The sequence below is a fragment of the Apus apus genome, chromosome 1 (assembly GCF_020740795.1).
Source record: "Apus apus isolate bApuApu2 chromosome 1, bApuApu2.pri.cur, whole genome shotgun sequence".
NCBI lineage: Eukaryota > Metazoa > Chordata > Aves > Apodiformes > Apodidae > Apus > Apus apus.
In genome coordinates this window covers 69,434,534-69,450,112 of record NC_067282.1, presented here as the reverse complement: position 1 = coordinate 69,450,112, position 15,579 = coordinate 69,434,534, and positions in this window count along the sequence as shown.

The following is a 15,579-nucleotide window of genomic DNA, read 5'->3' as shown; positions in this document are numbered from 1 at the left end:
TTCACATGCTTCCTCGTATACACATACACCTCCTTTGCACTCTTCAGTGCTTCTGCATGCACGTTTGCCATGGGTATAGTTGCACATAAGAGTATGGACTGTATAGGTGGTTGTCCCTCCCTCAGACCTGCACAGGCAGGTTTTTATTCTGTAATTGCACCAAAGCTGGTTTGTCTTCATCAGCTCTGGCAAGTAAATCATATTCAGAGAGATACAGCTGCACTCATGGCTGACAATGGGGTATATTTTTCATAGTGCGGTGAAGACAGGAGGCCTCCTGCTTCCCTATAAATTGAACGGTGTGTCTGTCTCAAATTATGAGACAAGCAAATAGACATCGTGATCTGGGGCATGTGCTAGATGGAGCTGCTGCTCAAGGTAGCTTGTGTGATGCCTCTGCCTGCAAAGTCTCCCTCTTCTCTCTTTGCTGCTTGAAGGATTTCTGACTCCAAGCCCATCACTTACAGGGTTTTGTCCTGTATTGTGCTTCTCTCATGTGCTGTTTTGAGGTTTTCATGTTAAACTCAACACGAAATTAATATTTTCCCCTTGCTTGTAGAGAAAGTATCGCTTCTGGTTTTGTGGGGGGGTTTTGAAGGCTTTGCTGGTTGTTTTGGGGACAAGGGCAAGCAAGTCCTCCCTCCTGTTTTCATTTCTGGGCTGGAGTGACTCAGAGAGCAGGCCTGTGAGGCCATATATAGAATGGCTCAGCACAGAGTTGTGGTTACTGTTGTCCCACAGCCACACAGCATCAGCTTTAACCTCAAAGTTGCTTCACTCCTCCCCTGAGCAGCAGTTTGTGTTTTGCAGGGCATGAGGCCATCAGAAAGAGCTGAACAAAGGGATGTGTTCTCTGGGCTTTAATGGTATCTCAGAGAATTTCAATGGAAAGCAAGTTTTAGAGCTGTAAATTGTTAAACAGGTGAGGGGCCGCCAGAGTCCCAGTCTCCAAACAGGGAAGATGAGTGCCATGTGACTGTGCTTTGCTTGGTACTGGCAGGTGCTGTGTTGCCTCCTGGCATCCTTTCACCTGTGCCATACCTGTGTTGCCTATACCAAGCCCTTCCATATAGGATAAAATTGGCATGCACAGAGCAGACTCATGCAGGGCTTCTTGCAACACAAGAGGCACATGTGCTCAAACACTGTAAAGGAACACATGCTTTTCCAGGCATATAATAAATTAAATAAGAGATTAAATGCTGTCAGTAAAGGATTCAGACTACTGTGCTGTTCTCAGGGATAAGGTACTGGGGACAGCACGTGGAGGTAGCTGTGTGAAATACTGCTTCAGATGTGAAGGCAGAATCCAGATTATAATGGCTCCCACTGGGGTGTTGAGCTCTCTGAGAGACTACTGCACTGTTATTTCCACCACTGTATGTGTAGGAAAGTTGGAGGAAGATCCCAGCTGTCCTTCATTAGTAAGGGGAAGAGAGGCATACAGGTGGAGGTCCCAAAATGGGCAATGGAAAAAAGGAAAAAGGAAGAAGCAAGAGTGGAGAAGGGAGAGAATGTGCACTCTCCCCCCAAACTGGAAATGGAGGATAACTGAGCAACAGAAACCTGTCAAGACAATAACTATTAACAATTAATAATTTATTGTACATCAAATAGCTCTTTTCCTCATGGTTTCCAAAAGCTCTTTACAGACTATATATAGCGACTGCATTACAGTGTGGTATGCACTTTTCAGCAGCTTGGTTTAGGAACAGCCCTGCTGCTGAGGCACAGTGCAGCCCAGTCAGGCCAGATGAACACTAGCAAAAGATCTACACTCTCTCAGTCTAGTCTGCACATTTCGTTGTTTAAAAAAAATAAAAATAAAGGAGTGCACTGGAGCAATCATTTGAGGAGCAGTGAGAAGACAAAGCATTGTACAGGTATTATTTCTTCCTGCCTATTAAGACAGGCTGTCCCAGTAAATTCACTTGCATAGACCTTAAGAGGAGGGGGTTGAAAGGAAACAAATGTATTTTAGAAAGCCTATGATAATGACTTAAAATTGCTTTTCCTCATAATTGCCGTTTTATGAGCTGACATCTAGTGATAAGCCAAGTGCTAGAACCTGATGGCTCATAGAATATGGGGTCTGAAACAGTGACTGTTACACATAAATTCTTGCCTGTTCTTGGACCTGTTTAATTCAGAAAGTGGATGATGCTGCTGCCTGTGAGGCAGTTGGGGGAGAGTGAATTACTGGAAGCCGCAAATGTAAGCACCCCCAAAAAAAAGGTTAGCTGATGGACACACTTCCATGCAATGTATCTTTTTCCCCGTTGCATCTGGATCTGGTCATCTCTGCCTCAAAATGCCACCTTGACCTCCAGGAGGGAATGCACCCAGCAGGTGTCTGAAGGGCAGAGCCTGGCACTACATGACAGGAGGTGAAGCAGCATATGCCTCGCTGAGAAGACTGCAGGGAGTGTAGTGCTAGTAAGAAAGCAATTTAAAAAGCTGAGCAAACAAAAGATAAATAATGTAGTAGGAGTCGGTGTAATGAACCTTCTTAGGAAAGCTGGCCCATAGGCCAGCCTCAAGTTCCCTGAATCTGAGCAGGAGAAAGCCAACCTCATACAGTCACCCAAGGCACAAAGTCACTTTGGAGGAGCTATTAGGGAAGAAGTTGCTTACTCTGTTGCTCTTCAATCATATGCTGTTAAATTTAGGGGGCAATGGGAAACCCCAGTGGATTGACTTGAGACTGCTTTTTGTAAGTGAAAGCTTACTTATGTAAATGTGTTTAAGAGGTGCCTTTCAGTGAAACTGTTTGCTACATTTCCTGCAAAGAGCTAATGGAAAACCTCCCCTTAGAGATGATGTAGTTAGGGCTACATTATAGATTTCACCTGTGGATGCCTGAAACTCAGGTGACCAGCTACAGAGATTATCTGCTCAGGATTTGGCCTTGATTTTCCTGTTGATGGATACAAAAACTGAACTGTCAGGGGACCTCCTGTTTCCTGATTGTTTTAATAGGCTTTGATAGTCATGTAGAGCTTTCAATGCATTTCGGGTTGTATTTCTTGCCAAAGACAGTTGTAGCTCTGAGGTCTTGGGATTTTCTTATTTTTTCTCTGCTGCTTATCCTTATATTTGTAATTATAAACTATTCCCATTCATATGAAGGGCCTGATTTTGACATGGAGCCTGCAGTTATCATTAGCAGTAACCAGTCCCCACAGCTTTGTGCCAAGGGGAGTGAGAACAAACTGCTGGTAAAAAAAGATATCTGAAAAAGATTGACTGGCTTGGAAACCTCACCTAAACTCTTGTTTAGTTTGTGTTTGAGAGGGGGATGATGAAATTTGAACTCCAGGCTGCAGTCCTTGTGTACTGTTCTCACAGCAGCCTAGAGGTTTTAGAAAGAGGGAATTAATTTCTCTGTGTCCTCAAGCAACCTGAGGCCAATTGGAGTGGATTGTTCCAACTTTTCCTGGCAGGCATCGTGCCTCAGGAAGGGATGGGAAACATCTCTGGGTATTGGAAGGGAGCCTCTGGGATGCCACACTGAGGTGAAACAGCAACTTATGTGTGATTCAGCTAGTGAAAATGATGGCAGAAAGAGCAGCTCATTCCCAAGACATTGTCCTCCCAGACCACCTTGCCAGCTCTGTGCTTTTGAGAAGCTGCCCCATGGAACTGAGCAGTCCCTTCTTCCCACATTTCCCTAGATAATTACTGCTTTTTGTTTGCTTGGTTGGTTTGGTTTTTGCTTTTTTTTGCTCTTTCTCAGCAAATCCAAGCCAGTTTAAGCTATCTGCTTGAGTGTACATTGAGTGCCATGTAGCCAAAAAATTCCCAAATTAAGGGGGCCTTTTCACTAGCAATGGACACTGCCATTTGACTCTTTCAAGGTGTTGATATGTCCTCCCAGATACTGATATATCCTAACAGACATTGATGATGATGTTAGGCTTAAGTGAGGTCTGCAGGTTAGTCTGGGGTTTCTCTGTCTTGCTCTACCCTCACTACATTCCCACTGTTCTTGATCTCACTGTGGGGCTGAAATCTGTTCCTGGGTGAATTCATCCCTCAGTGGAGGCAGCATCCCTTACACTGTGGTATTCTGTGCTACTTTGTGGCACCCTCCTCACTCACCTGTAAGCTGCAGAACCCCCAGTGATACATCTTGTGGCATCTGTTGTCTGCTCCAGCACATCCATAGTGAAGAGAGTATCTTTCAGAGGGATGTTCTTCCCCTCCAGTGGAAGGGAGTGGCAGAGAGTCAGAATAAGGTGGGAAGGGAGGGAAATAGTGGCAGATGAGAAGGAGGATGTTTCAGTGGGATAGGCAGCGCAAAGCAAGATACCAGAGAGAGCACTGCAGTAGGGCTGGCCTAGTGGTAGCATTGGTATCTACAGTGGCTGTATACAGCAAAAAGGGCTACGTGGCTGTTGTGTCCAAATATTGGCTGCTTCTTCTTGACCTTCTTTGTATCTTGCATGTGATGTGGGGATAAGAGTATGTTCTGAGATCTCAGAGGGGCTGTGAAGCTTGTAGCATGCTTAGATTCCTCCTGTGAGGGTCGTCACAGAAAAACTCTGCAAGTGGAACCTCAATAGCAAACCCCATTACTAGATATCCTTTTCCCCTGTGTTAGTCAGCACATCCCTGGCTGAGACTCTGCTCCTTGCCCTGGGGCCTCTGCTCCAGTTTTATTGCTTGCTCCAGGCCTGCCTCAGGTTCTAGATATTGCCCTTCTCCTAACACCCTGCCTCGATGATCAGGTTGTCTTCCCCATACTCCTTCTCAGGGGTCTAGCTTTCCTTTGGGCAACTTGCATAGGGCAGTTGGACTGTTTCTGCTTCCCCCCATTCCTCCTGCCATTCCCTGTAAAACAGCCCATGAGGAGCTGCAAGCGGCACGTAAGGACAATACAGCCCCTTGGACTCTCCATGGGCACCAGCCTTCTCCGGGCAGGAGGGGAGGGGGAAATGGGGAGGAGGGGAGAAATGATGGGGAAATGGGGATGAGGGGAGAAATGGTCGGCACCTGAAGAGAAAAGATCATTGCCTCTGACCTGTTATGAATTCTTCTGGGAGTCAGCCAGTAGGCTGGAAAATGAGTGATAGCCAAAGCAGATGAAGAATTGTTCTGTGTCCCTGATGTACTTTATCCTCGACAGGGATTTAGTTTCTTTAACTATCAAGCTAAGTATTTCTCATATATATATTACATAAGCTGTGAAAGATAAAGCACACACAGCATCAATCATATCTCTTGTCAGAATCTCTTTACCTCTTCCCTTCTCTTTATTCTTTTCTTTTTACGTCTGACTCTTTACACTCTACACAAAACAAGGGTGTTGTTATAGGAAGTTGACCAAAATGTAATTGAAGGACCATTTGACCAATCTATCGTTCAGGAAAAAAACTGAAAGGACAGGCTGTGGTATTACTTTGGAGCTGGATACTGAAAACAATAGAGCACCAGTGTGGTGGACACATGGCTGACACACCATGATGGTCACAAGCATCAGCAGTTTATTAAGGGTTACATTGATTTTTATACTTTGCTCTCCTGTCCACACACCTTACACTTTCTTCCTGTTGGTTAACAGCTTCTGTTCACACGTTATATCTTATTCTATGATAGGCTACAAGCTTCTTACATTTTCTTACAAGAATGTCAACACACATCCATATCTCACATGCCTTCTTTCCCTCAAACTTATTTATCTCTAACCATCAAGGGCACAGCTGTAGTTTGTTGAGATCAAGGCCGCCTGCGGCCCATAGCTGATCGCCCACACACTAGTGTATGCTTTTCTCTTTTTTCCAACCAGTTCTATTAGCTGAGATAACTGCTTCCATCTCAAACAAGTGTATCTGGGATCTTCAGAAATCCATCAAAGGGAAGCTGGAGTACCAGCTCTTCAGAGTTACACTGACTGTTAATTCTCCAAGAAACCTTCTTCACCTTTGATCAGAGGGTTGAGGTTGTTTTCAGTTTTCACATTTGCCGGCATACGTGACATCTGCGCCTACAGGCAGGATAGAATCATATAATCAGTCTTTTAGGTTAAGATCATTGAGTCCAGGAAGATGTGTTCCCAGATCTGTACTCTCTCTGCCCATACCAGCCTGATCCAATCTCCGAAGTGCTCTAGGGTCCTGACGTGAACTTGCTTTAGCCCTGACTCTGCCATGAGGTAACCCAGTGAAGGAAATGGCCAGATCCCTCTTCATTAATGTTACTGTCTCTCTGGAACACAGATTAAATAAAGTAAAAATAAAAAGACAAAAAGGCTTGTGGATAATCTTGTAATGTCTAAATGCATTTGCATTTGCTGCTTATTACATGTACCTGTGAAAATGTACACAGTGGAGGGTGGGACCATGGTGGTGTCTGCCCTGTAATGGCAGATTATTTGTGATTCAATATGGCACTTTTAAAGAGGTGAGGAGGAACAATACAGCCCCATGTAATTTTCAGATCTCAGTTTCAGAGTTGCTGAGTATCCAGTGTACCATCTAAAATCAGCAAGAGTGATGACACTCTGAGAACTAGGCAGGCCCTTTTATTTTTTTTCTGATTTCACCTTAAATTAACCAGACTTTTTTTCCCTGTGCTTCTTAGCTCAGCCTTTTATTATGTTTGATAGAGTAAAAGAATGTTTTTTTCCTCCCCTTATATCTTGCACAATGGAGAACATAATGCCTTTGCTTTGAAGTCTTTGCTGTTATCCTGCCTACAAAGTCAGGCCTCTCTTTTGGTTTCCAGTTTAATTAAATGCTTCTACATTGAACAAGAAAGCTGTCAGGCAGAGCCTGAAATGGCCTCTTCCTCTTGTGATAGTGTGCAACCTCTGTCCATTTTAGAATAAGTTCACCTTGTACCAGTGCATGCTGGATGCTGTAGCATGCCTAGCCTCCTTTAAGACCAGGGAACAGTGGAGAATGCTTGTGGCTATTTTCTGGGTCAAGGGCCTTTGTTGCCAGTCTGACATGACTGCTAGGTTGGCACAGCAACTCTTTGGCTTCCTGTCTACACTACAAGAACTGACCGTAACCAATCTTAGTGGATGGTGTTTTCTTCAGTCAAGTCTCGCAATTAATATTTGAACTTCGGTTGCTCTGGACAGAAATTATGCTGGAGCTGTAGAAACTGAAGTCCTCTAAATAACAGGATGTTGTAATGGTTTTCTTCATCCACTTAGTTTAGAGCATTTGTGTCTCCAGTATTTCTCAATGGCGTGTTTTCTGTGGCCACTTGCTGGACAATGTCCAGGTGGCATAAAGAGGCTAATAACCTGGAAGCACAATAGATCTTCAACAGGTTTGTGCTGGAAGCTGTTTGGTGTTTAGTTCTGAAAGAAATATTTGTCTGACTAGAAAGCATTGAGTTTGTCCCATTCAATCTTCTGTTATGCATGTAGAGCAGCACAAGAAATCATGTAAGTTCCACTTGGCAGCTATTTGCTGGAGGATATCTGCTTGAATGATGCTTGTCAAATAGAGATACCTTGGAATTAATTTTAGCCCACAGTTTATCTACCAGGATTGCGTATTCTTTATAACTTATATTGATTGCTGACCCTTAGTTTTCACTTCCTTGTAGTTAGAACTGGACCCAATTAGCTAAATCCAGGTTTGGACCTTTGTGCTCAATGTTAGGGTATGAAAGATGCCTTCCAGCCATTGATTTAATCCCAACCACTTGAAGATGAGTGTAATGTAATCCCTCTTAAAGAGCTTGTTGCAACCTTTTGGGAATTACAACTTGAATCTAACTCATGAGACAGCCCTTATCCACGTTCAGTCTATAAGAGCACTGAAAGAAGGGTTGAACATTACCAGAGCAATCTCCTTTTCCCCAAGAAACGTGGCTAATTTAAAAGTTACTATTTACAGCTTTCCGTTGCTAATTGTGCAGTTGTTAGGATGCCAAGCCTGGCATAGACTGAAGACTCTTAACTCCTCTTATTTAAGGTAAACTGTCCTGTGGATGCCATGGCAGGCAGGAAAACCAGTTATCAGTCTTATGCCAGACAATATATCTGCAATATTATGTGGATAGAGTGCTGACAAGTACCTTGTGTCTGCAGTTTTCTCAGCTGCCATGAGATATTTTCCTTCAGAAGTAGGAAGAGGGCAGCCTGCCCATAGTGTTTTATCCATTATCAGCATAAGGTCTCATATGTAAAGGTGTTACTCTATTACACCAGCTTTGGTGCTTCCCAGACAGCAAGGCCATAGTGAGTTTCCACTTGCACAAAGCCTCTGTGATTAATAAACTACAGGCAATTAATTGCCATCAGTCAGTGTAAAAAAGATAATGGTATCAGTCTCACATGTGTTGACATCACAGGTCATTCCTACTGGTACCTTTCATTTAAATCACTAGAATTTCTGTCACTGCTAATATGTAGAAGACTCTGGTATATACAACTTGCAAGTATTTGGTTTGGCAAATGCTGCAGGTTTTTCAAGTGTTTGGCTTCTTCAGCTTAGGACACATCCGCAGATGTGCCCAGTCAATATCATGCAGCTCCTATTTAAGGATCAGCATCTCTGAAAGAATGCTTATTTTGGAGCATAGCTGCATGCCAAGTTCCTCTGAAAACCTGGCTGACAGTGCCCTTGACTTTGCCTTAGTCCAGCTGGACTCGATGTCCAAGGGGAGGAGTTCCTCTGTATTCCACACAGTTAGTTACCATGTGCCCTTTGAACACCATTGTCACTTTGACAGTGCCCTAGAATTTTTCTCTTGTCTGTATGCCACTACTGCAAGTCTATGTCAGGTCAATATGAATTTGCTTTGGAGGTACTGAATAAAGGCCTTGGGTGGCAATGGAGGCCTTGGATTTTGTTATAAATTCTGAGAAACTTCTGGGTTCTTTGCTCTGTTCTCTGTTGGCTTGTCTTTACCCTGTTTATCCAGCTTTATGTTACATTTTCATGAGAACTCATGTAAGCTGCTGCAGTATAAAATCTGTACAACAAAAGGAGTTCCTGTCACAGGAGATGGACCCAAGATGATGACCTTTTTTATTCCTTTCCTGCCCCATTTGTCATATTCTTCTATGAATCCAGCTCTAGGAAGCTTTCCAGGCACTCACTATATAGCTAGTGTTCTTATATACAGCATGACCTCTCTCTGGTGCTGATCCCAGCTGGCATGCAATAACCAATTTCCATAGTATTAAGCTTTCTTAATCTCCAAAATAGGTTGCTTCATCCAAACTGCCTATTGGGAATGAGCTCTGGACACTGTGAGTTCCCACTCTGAGCCCAAGAATTTGTATAGGAGAGTGCTACTTGGGCTGGGTTCAAACCATGCAGCAATTGAGAAAAATGCAGATTATGAGGTTCAAGTGCCTGGAAATGTTTTCTGACACTGTTATTTATTCAAATAGATGAAGCCATGATATTCACATACCATTTAATGTTGCCCTTGTGTTTATAGGAGCCTTTAAAGCAGAATGAGGTCTCTTACAATGATTTACCTTATTACTCATTAAGCATGGTCACTACTTTATAGATTACACTCATGTTCTCCTTAACATCTTCAGCTGCTATTTTCATTGGCACTGCTTTCTGAAAGGTCAAGGCTTTTTCAGACAACAGTATCATTTGGATGCTTCCCTTATGTAACTGATATACTAGCCAGTCCTTTTAATGAATACTTAAATTTACTCAAAGATCATAAACCTTGGTGAGCATCTTCAGTTTGGCTATATAATGACCAGCGTATTCAGTGGGATTTTGATCACAGTTATTAAATCAAAATCTCTCCATGCTAATGAACAGCTTAGAACTGAGAAATGCTCCCATAGCATCACCACAGTCTTAGGCAATGCAGTCATGTGCCTTTCACTTGTAATATAATCTGCAATATAACAGAGTTTGTTCTAGTGCAATAACTTTCCCTGCTCCTCTTTGTTTTCATTACCTTCTGTCACGTGGACCAGTGTTGCCATAATGGTAGTTACTGAGAAGACTGTTAATGACAAACAAAAGATGAGGAAAAAACCCACTTATTTCAAGACTCACTATTTTTTGTGTAACAGCTTTGGAACATGGGTTTTCTCCAGGCCTGACTCAAGAGGTTAAGGAAGAGTAAAATAGCCACAGTCACAGTAGAGGCTGAAGCTGACAAATGAACCTGATTAATTAATGAGATGTCCCATAATTCCCCTGTAGAAGAGTACTACTACATTTTCTAATCTGCACTGTGCCAATCCAAGTGAACCCAGGAAAAGTTAAGAAAAGCTTGTTTCAGGAAGCTTATTTTGGGAAGCTTAGGCTCTTTCTACTCGGGTCCACACCTCTATTGTGAATCATGTAGGAAACTTCTAGGTGCCACAAAACTGAAAAAGTTGAAAACCACTTTTTCATAGTGGATTGCAATTACCAAGTAGACATGCCCCACAGGCCCAGTGGAAATTGCCTCAGATCTTATCATCCTGGGTCCAGAGCTAGGATTTAGATTTAGGGCCATAATGTTTTTTAACAGTATTGGCCCAATTAGTGTAGTGAAGAATTTTATTGTTTGTTTTACTATTGAATGAAAGGATTGGTATCTGGACTTTTTTATTTTTATTTTTATTTTTTTTTAATGGGGTAAGACAGCTTGAAGGCTTTTTCTGATGGGATTTTTATAGCCACCATTGAGATGAATGGTCAAGTGCCATGAAGCATTATGTTGATCATATGCTGTTTCCAAGGAAACTCAGGATGGAGTTTCTAGAAGCTCTTTGTGGAGAACAGCAAAGCTGTTCCATCAGAAAGAAAGTTCCAGGTTAGGTTCATGACTCAGGTGAAGAACTGTGCGCCTCACCTAAAAGCAGGGATGTAGGGGTAAATAACTAAGTGGGGAGCATCAGGTATTTGGTGTTTTGGGCCAAACTGCGAAGAGAAACAGATATTTGGCGCCTAGACTAAAATGGTTAATTTACCACCCCTTAATTTTCTGCAGCAGGAATTTGCCAGGTGATGCAGGTCACTTCAGAAGAGTGGAGATTCCCAGGAGACTTCTGCCATCAGTAGGGAGGCTCCTCCCAGAGCTGGGTACAGTCTCTGTGGAGGGTGGTACTCAGCAGCGCTGTTTGTGGATCCTGGCCAAGAGAATGAAAAGCTGATTTAGCTGTATATTTGACAGCGTGGGCTACTGAAGGACAGCATTTAGCATTGTTTAAGGGAAGGCTGGGAAAAGGTTAGGCAGGATATTTTTTGCTGATGATTTTTTATTATTTGAATAACACAAACACACACGCACACACAAAAGTACTGCTCTAAGCAAAAATGCAGCATTTTCTCAATTCCTTCCCCTTCCCCCACAAAATTAATGGCTTTACCAGTAGCTCCAACCGGAACTCTTTCAATCTGTCCTGCAACATACTGGAATAGCTACTGCAGTATAACTTCCCTTAGCATAGGTGCTGCAAAAGCAGTAGAAATGTTCTTTATATTATACAGGAACAAGGAGCACACTGTAGTAGTATAAGGCAGGTTTAAACAGGCTTTAACATCTCAATAGAAAGATAGAGATGATCCATGCATAGTTTTCTATAAATAAAACTGCTTTAGAGGGTGGTTGCCCAAAGGCCAGAGATACTGGTACAGTTTTATTTTTCTTTTCAATACAGCAAACTTCAGTCCAGAGGACATGTAAAATGTGCTAATGCTAGTCCCTAAGCTTTCAGTGATGCAGCATCACTGGTGGTAGCTGAAGGACAGTAGCAATAGAAAGTAGATCTTCTTGGGAAATAATGCAAAAAACCATCTCAGGACCTACTCCAGAGCTGATGGAGAAAGTAGGGGCTGAGCACAGAATTCTGAAACTTTGAAAGTCAAAATTGCTTTCAAGCATGGGGGAAGGTTTTGTTTCCCCCCTCTCCACCTTGCCAAAAGAGAAGTACCATTTTTCAGTCAAGATTTAACAAAAACGCTTAGTGATTTAGAATTTCCTAGTTGACTAAAAAAGGCTTTTAGTACTTTTTAATTTGTACTTTTTAAAAACAATTCTCAGTGACAATTTTTATAAGAGATGGATAGAAAATGTTAAAGGGAAGACCAAAAAATCAACAGATTTTTCATTTCACCTTTCCCATTTGAAACAAAACAGAAAAAAAAAAAAAAGCTTTCCCATATTTTATTTAATAACAAACGGCAAAAAACCCCTTTAAAGATCTAACTCCTTTGAGATCACAATTGATACAGTAAGACTCAACCTTAAAATCCTTGCTTAGTGCCATTTACAGAACACAGGTGTCATACGCTGCTATGAGAAAAACAGCATGTTCTTGAGAAATCTGCTATGTTTTCATTGTATGTCTGTGGGTAGATTTAAGGTCCAGATGCTCCTGAAACATTTTAGTGCTGCAGTACAAAAGCCTGTCTAGATCCCATGAATAAGATCTCTATTTGGAATCTTGATTTGCCTGCTATTTTAGTGGTGGAAAGATGCTTCCTAGTCTTAGCTGCTCACTTGCCAGCTAAAAAACCAACTGAGGATCCAAATGTATCCCTGAGCTGCAAATGCAGGACACGAGTGATATGCTTTATGCATGTCTGTCTTCAACCTAGAAGCACAATACCCATCTAATTGGAGCCTCAGCCAGTCAACTCTGGGCATATGCAGTCACTGTTTACTCCACCAGTTTACTGAAGCATTGAACTCTCAGGAAATTACTTACAGTTTATCTCAAATTTATCTCCCTGCTCCTTGTTGTGCATGTTTGTATTTTGTTTCTTCAGATCTGTTTTAATGAGTATGTTTTCTAACTTTACATCCTTGGAACAGGCCCAACAATCATGTTAAATGGTCTCTCCCTCCCTGTAAAAAGGGATTAGTGCCAGAAACCACTCCTGAACCTTAAAACAAAACAAAACAAAAACCTCAACAAAAAACAACACATCAACCAACCACAACAAACAAACTATAAACACCATGGTGAGAGATTTAGTCAGGGCTCATAGTGCAGTTGGTTGCCAGCATCTTGCATTCTGCTTCATCTTTTCTCTAAACTTTTATAGCCCCTAATTGTCTGTAAAGCATTGCATACCCCTATGGTGCTATATAAATGAAATAACAATGATGCTCTTGAATTAATTTGCTGTGTTTGCATACAGTAGTCTTATAATATCCTTTCCTCTTTATAAGACCTTCTCATATGAGGCTGCGGGTCCAATTGCCACAGATAATTCAGTGCTAGATTGAAGGTGTATATGCAGAATCCTATTTTTTCCCTTACGAGCCCTTTGTGGGGACAATATGTTTTAGTTCATTAAAGGCATACATGAGGCATTACTTTATCTTCCCCTCTCTCATTCCTTCCTTCTTTTTACTCCTCTCCATTTTACAGGTGTCCTACAAAATTCCAAGTCTAAGGAGGTTTACAGATTTCCATAAATATGCCATATTTTTCTTTTTGTTTGTTTGTTTGTTTTGGTTTTGGTTTTGTTTCATTTTTCAGAGGAAAAAGAAACCTCTCCCCAAGATATGACACTGGCATTTTTTCTCCACTGAAGGGACTGCAGCACAGCATCCCTATCTGCCAGCTTCTGGGTACGACAGATATTTGTCTGTTCACTATTGTTGTTTGCCACAGTCAAGGTAAAAGTCAAACAAGCATATCAAGCAACCAGCTCCTGGTCTGCAGTAAGTGCCAACCCTTGAATTCCTCCTCTTCTAGCGAATAGCCCATTCATAGAGGAACGGATCTCTTGTGCCCATAGAAGTGACTGCAGACTGGCATCATTAGTTAGGTGTCCATCAAAAGGAATTTGATGCATAGAGTCCCAGGGAATGGTTAGGATTGTTTATTCCAAGAACCGGCTTAAACCTGACCAGCCCAGTGAAGACACAGAGGCCATTCAGGCATGTAGAGCAGTTTTAGATGAAGGACACTAGGATAATTCATCTAACAGCTCTCTCAGATTTTCCTTCCTTTGTGGATAATGAAACAGTGCCAGGTGCAAGCTCAACAGCTGCCAGCAGTCCCAGTTGCAGGTGGAGGCACCCATTCAGCAAATGTCTAGCAAAATCACTTTGCATTTTTCTGGGCAGATCCTTAGATATGCTTTCCTATACCAAGAAGGCAATAGTGCTTGTGCCCCAGCATTTGGAGTCCTGACCTAATGAAGTGTTTTCATTTGTCCTACTAAGAAGTTGTAGCTTTATGACTCTTGGGAGTCCTATAGCAGTCCACTATGGAGGAGTTTGCAAGACAGCTCAGCAAGGTTCTGCATGTGTTTCTCTTTGTCCTCCCCTCTTCCCAGCAACATATTAATCTATGACTCAAAGTCCATGCCAATAATGCAAAAGTGGCAACATTCAGAAGTCAAGAGTGAAAAAGTGGATGTACAAGTGCCCTTGTGTTGCTCAGTCAATTGTTGGATCACCAGTACAAGGACTTCATTTGGAAGGTTTGACTCATGAGAGGAGCAAGCATCACTAGTGCCCTTGCTGGCTTGCTTCTAGGGCTCAGATTCTGCTGCTGGGTCTGGTAATAACCATGGGCACACTACTCTATTTCCTGGTACCTAGATCTAGGGTTTGGCTGGCTGTTTATTGCAGCATTAGTAAATAGAGGTTAATCCAGCCACGGGTCCTTGCTGTCACTAGGGCATGATAAAAGCTGAAGAAAAATGGCAGTGATCCCTTTTAACTATGATTCTTAGAGGTCCCTTATGGCACCTAATGATGATGGTGATAAATAGCTTACAAGTGACTTCGACCATCTACAATTAATCAACAAATCCCATCGTGTAATATCACTGCTCGCTGGGGTGCAAGGTCATGGGCTTGCGCCTAACAGCATTTCTGAATGAGCCTAATCCCGCTCTTGCCATTTGGTTTCACACAGTTCAGATTACAAAGGAGTCACCCATAAGCTGGGAGCAGTCTGACACCCAAAGCAAGTGAGACTGACTTCCATGGGAAGTGGGAATGCAAGGTGGTTGAAACCACCAACATAGTAGTGCAGAAAGTGTGGGCATCAACTAGTCTCTGCTGAGCTGTGGGAACAGAGAAGTTACTCATGCAGCTGGGACAGGCAGAGCAGCATGAGGAAATCCCAGACCAAAGCCCTGCAGAGGTCACTGGAAAGATGTCAGGGAGGTGTCAGCTAGCGATCTCTAAAAAGAAATCAGAAGAAAGGAAATGTGAGAGTCCTCCCTAAGTTCAGAATCTATTTGAAGCATAATCTTAGAGACCCAGGATAAAGCTCAGTATAAGAGAGCACTGGGGCTGGTTACTCAGAACCCTCTCCCTTTCTTTAATGTTATTGTCTGCTTTCTAATTTCCATTGTAAAATTTTCCATCACCAAGTTTCCCACTCACCTGTCACTTGTCCGGACAGCTGTCACCTAAATCTACACCTTCTCTGCCCCTAACTTCACCAGCCTTACAACTGGAGCTGCAGGTGGCCTCTCTTCCTTGCCGTCCTTTACAAGACTTTTTTTCAGATAAAGTCCCTGCTCATTGTAAAGGCAAAAGCCACGGAAAAAGGGAGGGATGTAGTGCTGCCTTTGCCAAGATCCCTGTGAACACAGAAACAAATCAAGGTACTCAGTGAAGAGGGCTGAAGAAGGGTTGACCATATATTCTGAATACCTTTTTTTTAGAATT